Source organism: Struthio camelus, chromosome 5, assembly GCF_040807025.1.
Source record: "Struthio camelus isolate bStrCam1 chromosome 5, bStrCam1.hap1, whole genome shotgun sequence".
Taxonomy (NCBI): domain Eukaryota; kingdom Metazoa; phylum Chordata; class Aves; order Struthioniformes; family Struthionidae; genus Struthio; species Struthio camelus.
The window spans coordinates 2,582,501-2,592,500 of NC_090946.1; positions in this window are offsets into that span (position 1 = coordinate 2,582,501).

The following is a 10,000-nucleotide window of genomic DNA, read 5'->3' on the forward strand; positions in this document are numbered from 1 at the left end:
CACCTCACGCTGCAGCCCCCTTGCCGCATCGCCCTGCCAGGGCACTCGCCCCTGGCACCTGTCTCCTCTTTCCCCTGCCAAAGGGCTCCAAGGGCTTTTGCTCTCCTCAAGTGAGGGAAGGCGAGAAGAGAAGGGGCCAGAAAGACAAGTAGTAGCTCCTCTGCAAGGCCTGAGGAAGGCAGAACTTGTGGCGAGTGCCTGTGCTGCCCCACGAGGCTCGAGCCTGGCCCGGGCACTCTCCCCAGGGCCAGGGCGCGCGGGGGCATGTGTGTGGGGCCCGCGTCACTCCGCAGGATGAGGAGCAGCGAGGTGTGAGGCTCTTTCTCCTTCTCTCTGCAGGGCGCAGGAGGTGAAGGAGCTCTGGCTCGACCGGCTCCTCAGGTAAGCCTTGCCAGGGAATTCCACCTGCCGAGACAAGGCTGAAGGCTGAAGGTGGGTGGAGAGCTCCAGGGGCAGCTCTGCCCGCACTGTCGCTGGGGGAAAGGGGCACCCCCTGCACTGGGCCGGACGGTGCGAGTTGCTGAGCCTTGCGCTTGCAAAGTAACCCCACTGCCAGGGTGCTGTGGAAGCGTGGGCTGCTTGCAGGGGAGAGAGGGAGAGAGGTCTGGCTGTGACAGAGCTCTTGCCTTGCCTCCGCCCTGTGGCCAGGCAAAGCCGAGGAGCCCAGGAGCCCAGGGTCACCCGACTGGCCTCCATTCGGCGTCTCATCGAGGTGGTCGGCTTCTACAATCTGGTAAGTGTGCCCGGGGTTTCCGCTGCACCCAGAGAGCAAGTGGGCCTTCGGAAACAGCCCCTGCCACAAGTTGCTCACGTTGGCTCTTTGTTCTCTTGCCTAGTCGGTGGCGCTGACAGCCAAGAGCGTGAAGACGTTGGTTTTGGTGGAGGTAAGCGGTGGCTCCCTCTGGGCGGGGCCCTTGCTGAGTGTTGGTGGGAGGTGTTGCAGCAGAGGGCGGGCGGCTCCCCGGGAGGTGCGCCGGGCCCGGTGGGGTGCAGCGTGGAGGAGCGGGCCGGCTGGCAGCAGCGGGGCAGCAGCCCGGGGCTGCCCACTGCCTGCCATTGCCCGGGAGCGGGCAGAGCCCTTGGCAGGCGACTGTGGGCAGCCGCGGGCAGGAAGGGCCGGGCATGGCTGGCAGCAGCCAGGCTGTGCCCAGGGCTCCCGGGCACTTTTGGCAGGGGCCAAAGCCATCAAGAGAGCGGCCGCGTGCTCCCCGCCGGCGTTTGGGAGGAACTGGCCAGTGGCGCAGGCGAGCGCGGGAAGGCGGCCTGTCCCCTCTCCGCCACATTTGGGTGCCTTGTGTGGGGCTGTGCCTTTTGTGGCTGCCCCAGCAGCCTGAAAGGGCCCTGGGCTGGGTGCCTGGTGGGCAGCGCCTGGGGCGCTGCCTACAGCACCAGCCCTGTGGGCTACAGAGCCGAGAGCCACCTCGTCAGGCTCAGGGCGCTGACGAGCCAAAGGAAAGAGCAGGTTTGCAGGAGGCAAGCAGCAAGTCTTCCTTAGCCCCGGAGAGAAAGCCGTGGCAGTTGCATAGCAAGTCTCTTGTGACATGCTTGCCCTCCCTGCTGCCCAGCCTGGCTGGCGGAAGAACGCGAGCCAGCGAGAAGCGGTGGGACGACAACCGGCCGGAGTGCGAGTGCAGAGGCGGATGCGGCCCCCAACGCCCGCGCCTGCGGCAGCCAGAAAGCACGCCAAAGGGCAGACAGGTAGACGGCTGCACGGCCTTGACTTTCATCCCCAAACCAAAAACTGGCTCGCCCAGAGGCACCTGCACAGCGTAGTCAATGTTGAGCTTGGTAGCATCAGCCAGAGTTCAGGATGGCGGAGGCTTTCCTGGCTCTCCCCCTCCAGGTAGTGTCTAGACATGTTCTTGGACTCCTTGCTTTAGCAGGAGCGTGCGAGCAGGTGGCTCTCCCAGGCTGCTCTTCAGAGAGGCATCCGAAAAACCCCACCTGCTGGTGAATAGGAAAGCAGAGACCATGTCTTTGCAGGAAGAGTGTGAAAGTGGGCAGTGGCCTCACCATGGGCACAGGGCCGAAGGTTTTGGCCCTGGAAATCATTTCCGGCTGGGCTGTCTTGCAAACCGGGCAGACGGCTGCAGCACAGGCTAGACACATGTGGTCGTGGCTTTCGGAGCGTTCCCTCTGCTGCAGCCCCGCTGAGCCACCTGCACTGCTTCCAACAACGCGCACAGCGGCTTTTTGCCAGGGAGTCCCGTAGGGCGGGCAAGCAAGGAGGTTGCCTGCTGTGGAAGTTTTGGTCTCTTCCCCTTCCCACTGACAAATGCTGATAAGCCGGGGGATGCCCTGGCCCTCCTTTCCTCACCGCGGTCAATTGTCTCTGCGGGACGAGCCCGAGAGGTAGACTTCCCTTCCAGACACTGTGGAGAGCGGGGGCTGCAAGGGCTGAGCCCCAGCCAAAGCTGGTGGGCCTCTGGAGTTGGGGCTTGTTGCTTTCCTGCGCAGCAGTCCTTTTGCTGCCCACCGCGTGGAGACAGTTTGCCCTGCTGAATCGTAGCTGTAAAAAGCATGCCTTCCGGTGGAAAGCTGAACAGCATCCAGGCTGCAGCAGTCCTCCTGCTTTTGCTTCCCAGAGCTGCACGCAGAAGAGCCTCGGCAGTGCGCAGCAGTGGTGCACGGGGCCAGTCAGGAAGCTGCACTTGCGGCCCCACCCCGCTCGCCCCGCTCTGCCAAAACAGCACGAGGAAGAGATGTGGCCACACAAGGAGGACAAGGAGAGGTAGGCCGGGCCCTACTCCGGGCCGCAAGCCCTCTCCCCAAGCACTGTCCCCTGCACAGTGGGCACAGCTCACTTGCTCATGCAAAACTGAGCAGCACCGTCGGGCACCTTCTCCTCAGAGAAAGCAAAAGCCCGTGGTTTCCTCCGTCTGCTGCGAGGTGAGCGGCAGCACCGCGCAAGGTGCTTCTGCAGATGGCGGTGGCCGTGCTGCTTTCAGCTCCAGATTACAGCGCTGGGGCAGGCTCTCCCCCATAGCGCTAGCATGCAGGCTGAGCGGGGCTGGCAAGACCTAGAGGAGCAGGCAGGAGGTGCCGGGGAGCGCTCTGCCTCTTCCTGGCGGCTGCCAAGGAGGAGGAGACCTGTGAGGAGGTCTGTTGAGTTGCCGCGCCCATGCGACAGGCTCCATCTCCCGCCAGCCCACTCGTCCTGTAGCCCGCGGCTGTGCTTGTGCTTCCTGCGACAGCTGCCCTAGGGGGCCGCCCCCTGCAGTGGCCAGCACTGCCTTCAGCACAAGTGCTTTGCTCCTCCTCCTTTCTCCTTGCTAAGAGGCTAAGAATGACAGTGCTCTCCGGTGCTTTCTCCCTGTTGCACTGACGCCCGCCCAGCTGTGCCAGTGCCACTTGGATGCTGAGCTCCAGCCCATGGTGGAAGACTTGATTGAGGAAGTGCTGGAGAAAGCTTGTGTGGCCATCGAGCGGGAAGAAGAGGAAGCGCTGGCCAAGCTGCAGCCCCTTGAGGCTGCGGATGGGGACCTGCCTTGTGCAGGCTGTGCTGAGCCACAGCACCTGGAGGAGGGGGAGAAGCAAGCCCCAGAGGAGAAGGTAGGAGTCCTGAAGAGGCACGCAGGCCGGCCCGAAAGGCCCTTGCAAAGCATTGGAATGCTTTCCAGGCCGGAAAGGCAAGACTCTAAGGAAGTCTGGCTGGCCTACCAGGGTGACTGTGCCGATGCCAACCAATGTGTGGCAGCAGCTGCCGCTGAGGCGCGCGCGTGCACAGTGAGGTGGCTACACTTCCTGCAGGAAAGGAGGGAGGAGGTGGTGTTTTTGACTGCGGAGGTGCAGCAGCAGTTGCCGTTCAGGCTCCTGCCCAGAGCAGTGCGACGGGAGAGATGATGCGCTACTGTGGGGCACATACCTGATGGTACCTTCCGTCGCAGGCAGAGAGGCAGTGGTGGCTGAGGCACCTCTGCAAAGGGAGGTCAGAAAATGGCTCCACTCCCTCCGCTTCAAATGTGCAGGAGCCATGGGGGGCCGGGGGGCTGGTGGGGGGGCGGCGCTGATGTGCTCCTAGCCTCTTGCCTGCCTTGCCAGCAGCATCTCTTCCTGGCTTGGTCTTTGGCGTGGGTGCTGCCGCCTGCCCCTTCTTTTTGGCTGCCCTTCGTTTCTCAAGCTGCGTGTGCCTTCTTCACACTTTGTGCTCCCGTTCTCCCCAGGCGCAAAAGGTGGACGAAGGCGGCGCCTCTGCCTTGGGGCCTGCGGGCACGGCAGCGGCTGAGATGCCTGTGCAGCTGGAAGGCGAGAGTGACCCCCTCCCCGAGGGAGCAGAGGGCGCAGGAGCAGTTGTCGGTGCGGTCCCTGGCACACCTGAGGCAGAAGAGCAAACTGCTGCCTTGCACTCCTCTGAGCAAGCGTGGGCTCCGGGAGTGCCTAGTGAGGCGCCTGCCCCGGGAGAGGCCGGCGAGCCTGGGCGCCCTTCATTGCTAAGCCCAGAAGTGCCTGCTGCTGAGCTGCCCGTGCAGAAGGAGAGCCAAGCCTCTGCCCTCCCGCCAGAAACAACCGGCTCAGAAGCAGCTGCAGCGGCTGGGCAGAGTGTGAGCGAGGGGGCTTGTGCGCAGATGACTGCAAAAGGCGCAGGGCCCATCTTGGAGCCCAACAGCCTAGAAAGAACAACAGCAGCAGTGCTTCCGCAGAGGGAGGAGAGCGCAGGCGGCAAAATGCAAGGTGCCGTCCTGCACACCGAAACAGCCTCCCGCAGGGGCAATAGTGAGGGGAGCCAAATGGAAGAGGCCGTCCTCAGTGGGCACTGCCCAGGCCCTGTGCCTGCCGCCCCCACCACAGCTTGAAGGAGCAGACCTGTCTGCCTTCGCATCAGCAGGCCTGGCTAGCACGGAGCCTGGGAGCACTGTGCTGCCTGACAGAAGCCCGAAGCAACGCGAAACACACAGCAGCCTAGCTGAAGAAGAGCCTGTGGCACCAGAACAAGAACTCCTGGAAACCTGCAGCTGTGAAGGCGTGCGGACGGAAGAAAAGGAAGCGGAGCAATTGGTGGAAAGAGCCCAAGAAGTAGGAGACTCTGGCGGCCTGGAAGCTGTGAGAGGCCCCGCTCCCGTCTTCCCATTAAACGCTCTTTCTAACTAGTTTCCTGGGTGAGGAGACTCTCTGTTGTGTGTGCCTGCGTGTGGACGGAGGGGCACGTGCCAGCCACGGGAGTCACACCGGGGGCCAGGGTCCCCGTGCGTCTCTGGCGCAGCCCCTGGAGCGCGTGAGGGGCAGCTTGCCAGGGGGTGATTGCTAGCAAATTCAAAGGCAGCCCGGCCAGCGAGTAGGCTAAGAAGCTTTGATGATGGCCTCGAGGTGGCCGTGTGGGCCGGAGACTGGAGAGAGTGAGGGTGTGCGAGTTAGCTCCTGGGCGGACCAGGGCACCTGAGCCAAGTGTGTGTTTATCTGTGGGGCCAGCCCCGTGGAGACGGGCCGTGTATAGGTGTGGGCGCATTTTGTGCGTGCGTGCCTCTAGCTGCTCAGCCTGGCTGCTGCCTGGAGCTGGGAGCTGGGAGCTGGGAGCTGGGAGCTGGGAGCTGGGAGCTGGGAGCTGGGGCTGTGGCAGCCTCAGCTCCATGGGGCCAGCGCCTCCAGCCCCTCCAAACGCTGTTGCCCATTCAGGCACAGGGACTGCCGAGGCCGACTGTGCGGAAGCACCTCGCCCTCGCACGCCACCTGCTTCCATGAAGGCCATGCCAGAGAAGAAGGAAGCGCTGCCCCCAGCTCTTGGCCAGCCTGAACAAAGTGTTGTTCCTCCGAGCGAAAGTGCCTCTGTCGCCCAGCTGCAATTGGAGGCGGAGGCTGCTCTGGCTGTGACTCTGGGCGCCCAAGAAGCGTGCTGAGCTTCATGGCGGCGCCTCTCGACAACCTCAGAGACAGCCAGGGCTGCGGCTGCTTCTGCTCGGCCTTCTGCATCAGGCAGGTCGTGCAGGGCAAGCACCAGCTTTTCCAGTCCGTAGAGCTTCTGCGTCACCAGCTCTTGGGCTCTTCCCTCTTTCTGCTGGGAGCAGTGGCGACCGAGAGACTGGGGGGCCACGAATCCCCTCTGCAGCTTCACATGCCCTTGCTGTCTCGTTCTCACCACGATGCTGAGGAGCACAGGGGCAGCAGCTCGCCGCTACGCAGACAGAGGGTCTTTCTGGGACCGCTGAAGGGTTGGCTGAGGCAGAGGCGCCAAAGTAACAGCCGCCCCTGTGGCTGTGAGCCCGTGGTGTCTTGGGCTGAGGGGACGTCACCTTCCTCTCCTCTTCTGGTTGACCAGTTGCGTCACCAGATAAAGGAGCTATGGGAGGAGGTTAGTAGGCTGCGTAGCATCCGAGAGGATGAGCGGGAGATTGACAGGGTGTTCTCGGAGACTGTTCAGCTCCGGGAGTCCCCTTCCCCCACTGCAGCGGAGGTGTCAGAGGGCTCAGCACCGTGTGTAAAGGTGCATCATAACGCTGTTGAAGAGGGCTGGAAGCTGGTGACCTCTCGTAGAAGGAGAAAGGCTCTTGCTCCTCCTCAAGACTTACCCTTGAAGAACAAGTTTAGCACCCTCCAAGCCGAGGAGGAGCTGGGCATGGCTCCAAGGGAGGCAACTGGCCTGGCAGACCCTGTGCCGTGCAGGAACCCCCGGAAGAAACGGCGAGTGATTGTTGTGGGTGACTCCCTGCTGCAGGGGACAGAGGCACCTATCTGCCGACCTGATCTCTTGTCCAGAGAGGTTTGCTGCCTGCCAGGGGCTCGAATAAGAGATGTCGTGGAAAGACTGCCAAGGCTTGTCCATGCATCAGACTACTACCCTCTGCTGATCTTCCATGTGGGTGCTAATGACACGAAAGGCAAACTGGAAACCATCAAGCGGGACTTCAGAGCTCTGGGAATGGTGGTCAAGGGTCTGGGAGCCCAGGTGGTTTTCTCCTCAATCTTGCCTGTGAGGGGAAAGGACAGGAGGAGGAGTAGACAAATTTTCCAAGTTAACAGCTGGCTGCGCCGCTGGTGTTGGCAACAGGGCTTTGGTTTCTATGACCATGGGACCCTGTTTGAAGATCAACAGCTGATGGGGAGAGATGGGATCCACCTTACCAAGCGGGGCACGCGTGTCTTTGCCAACAGGTTGGCCAGCCTGGTACGGAGGGCTTTAAACTAGGCAAGATGGGGGAAGGGGAGTGGTATAGTGGCAGGGGAGTCAGTAAAACACCGCTCCAGTCAGGATGCCTCCAGCGGGTGCATACAACCAGGGGAGACAGCATGGGACATGGCTATGGAGGATCCTCTTGCACCTCTTCTGGGAAGCCTGCGTGCTTGACTGGCTCTCTCAAATGCCTGTATACCAATGCACGCAGCATGGGGAATAAGCAGGAAGAGTTAGAGATCTGTGTGCGGTCGCAGGGCCACGATCTCATTGCAGTGACAGAGACATGGTGGGATAGTTCACATGACTGGGATGCTGTCATGGATGGCTATGTGCTTTTTAGGAAAGACAGGCCAGGAAGGCGAGGTGGTGGAGTTGCTCTTTATGTGAGGGAGCAACTAGAATGTGTGGAGCTCTGCCTCGGGGTGGATGGAGAGCAAGTGGAGAGCCTATGGGTAAGGATTAAAGGGCAGGCTAACATGGGCGACACTGTTGTGGGGGTCTACTACAGGCCACCTGATCAGGAGGAAGTCATCGATGAGGCCTTCTACAGACAGCTGGAAGAAGCCTCACGATCACAGGCCCTGGTTCTCATGGGAGACTTCAACCACCCTGACATCTGTTGGGAAGACAGCACAGCTAGGCACAAACAGTCCAGGAGGTTCCTGCAAAGCATTGATGATAATTTCTTGACCCAGGTGGTGGAGACGCCAACAAGGAGAGGTGCAATGCTAGACCTTGTACTAACAAACAAAGAAGGTCTAGTTGGAGATGTGCAGGTTGGGGGCAGCCTTGGCTGCAGTGACCATGAGATGGTGGAGTTCAGGATCCTGCGAGGAGGGAGCAGGGCAATGAGTAGGATTGCAACGCTGGACTTGAGGAGAGCTGACTTTGGCCTCTTCAGGGACCTACTTAGGGGAATCTCCTGGGGTAGGGCCCTAGAAGGAAGAGGGGTCCAAGAAAGCTGGTTAATATTCAAGCGTCACTTCCTCCAGGCTCAGGATCAGTGCATCCCTCTGAGGAAGAAGTTGAGCAAAGCGGGCAGGAGACCTGCATGGATGAGCAAGGAACTCCTGGCCAAACTCCAACAGAAGAAGGAAGTGTACAGAATGTGGAAAAGGGGACAGGCCACTTGGGAGGAATACAGGGACGTTGTCAGAGCGTGCAGGGATGCGACAAGGAAGGCTAAGGCCCAGTTGGAATTGAATCTGGCAAGGGATGTCAAGGACAACAAGAAGGCCTTCTTCAAATACATCAATAGCAAAAGGAAGACTAGGGAAAACGTGGGCCCGCTGCTGAATGGGGCGGGTGCCCTGGTGACAAAGGATACAGAGAAGGCAGAGTTATTGAATGCCTTCTTTGCTTCCGTCTTCACTGCTAAGGCCAGTCCTGAGGAATTCCAGACCTTGGAGACAAGAGAGGAAGGCTGGAGAAAGGAAGACTCTCCCTTGGTGGAGGAGGATCAGGTTAGAGATCTTTTGTCCAAACTTGACATCCACAAATCCATGGGCCCCGATGGGATGCATCCACGAGTGCTGCGGGAGCTGGCGGATGTTATCGCTAGGCCACTCTCCATCATCTTTGAAAGGTCCTGGAGATCAGGAGAGGTGCCTGAGGACTGGAAGAAAGCCAATGTCACGCCAGTCTTCAAAAAGGGCAAGAAGGAGGAGCCAGGAAACTACAGGCCTGTCAGCCTCACCTCCATCCCTGGAAAGGTGATGGAACAGCTCCTCTTGAAGGTCATCACTAAGCATCTGGAGGACAAGAAGGTGATCAGGAGTAGTCAGCATGGATTCACCAAAGGGAAATCATGCTTGACCAATCTGATAGCCTTCTATGACGGAATGACTGGCTGGGTAGATGAGGGCAGAGCAGTGGATGTTGTCTCCCTGGACTTCAGCAAGGCTTTTGACACTGTCTCCCATCACATCCTCCTAGGTAAGCTCAGGAAGTGTGGGCTAGATGAGTGGACGGTGAGGTGGCTTGAGAACTGGCTGGATGGCCGAGCTCAGAGGGTTGTGGTGAATGGCGCAGAGTCAAGTTGGAGACCTGTGGCTAGTGGTGTCCCCCAGGGGTCAGTCCTGGGCCCAGTCTTGTTCAATATATTCATCAATGACCTGGAGGAAGGGACAGAGTGCACCCTCAGCAAGTTTGCTGATGATACTAAACTGGGGGGAGAGGCTAACACACCAGAAGACTGTGCTGCCATTCAGAGGGACCTGGACAGGCTGGAGAGCTGGGCGGAGAGGAACCTCATGAAGTTCAACAAAGGCATGTGCAAGGTCCTGCACCTGGGCAGGAATAATCCCATGCACCAGGACAGGCTGGGGACTGACCTGTTGGAAAGTAGCTCTGCCGAGAAGGACCTGGGAGTGCTGGTGGACAACAAGTTAAACATGAGCCAGCAGTGTGCCCTTGTGGCCAAGAAGGCCAATGGGATCCTAGGGTGCATTAGGCAGAGTGTTGCCAGCAGGTCGAGGGAGGTGATCCTGCCCCTCTATTCAGCTCTGGTGAGGCCTCACCTGGAGTACTGTGTCCAGTTCTGGGCTCCCCAGTACAAGAGAGACATGGCACTCCTGGAGGGAGTCCAGCGGAGGGCTACCAAGATGATTAGAGGGCTGGAGCACCTCTCCTCTGAAGAAAGACTGCAAGAGCTGGGCCTGTTCAGCCTGGAGAAGAGAAGATTGAGAGGGGATCTCATCAACGTGTACAAGTATCTGAAGGGGGAGTGTCAAGAGGATGAGGCCAGCCTCTTCTCCGTGGTGCCCAGCAACAGGACAAGAGGCAATGGGCAGAAACTGAACCACAGGAAGTTCCATCTGAACCTGAGAAAAAACTTCTTCACTGTGAGGGTGACAGAGCATTGGAACAGGTTGCCCAGAGAGGTGGTGGAGTCTC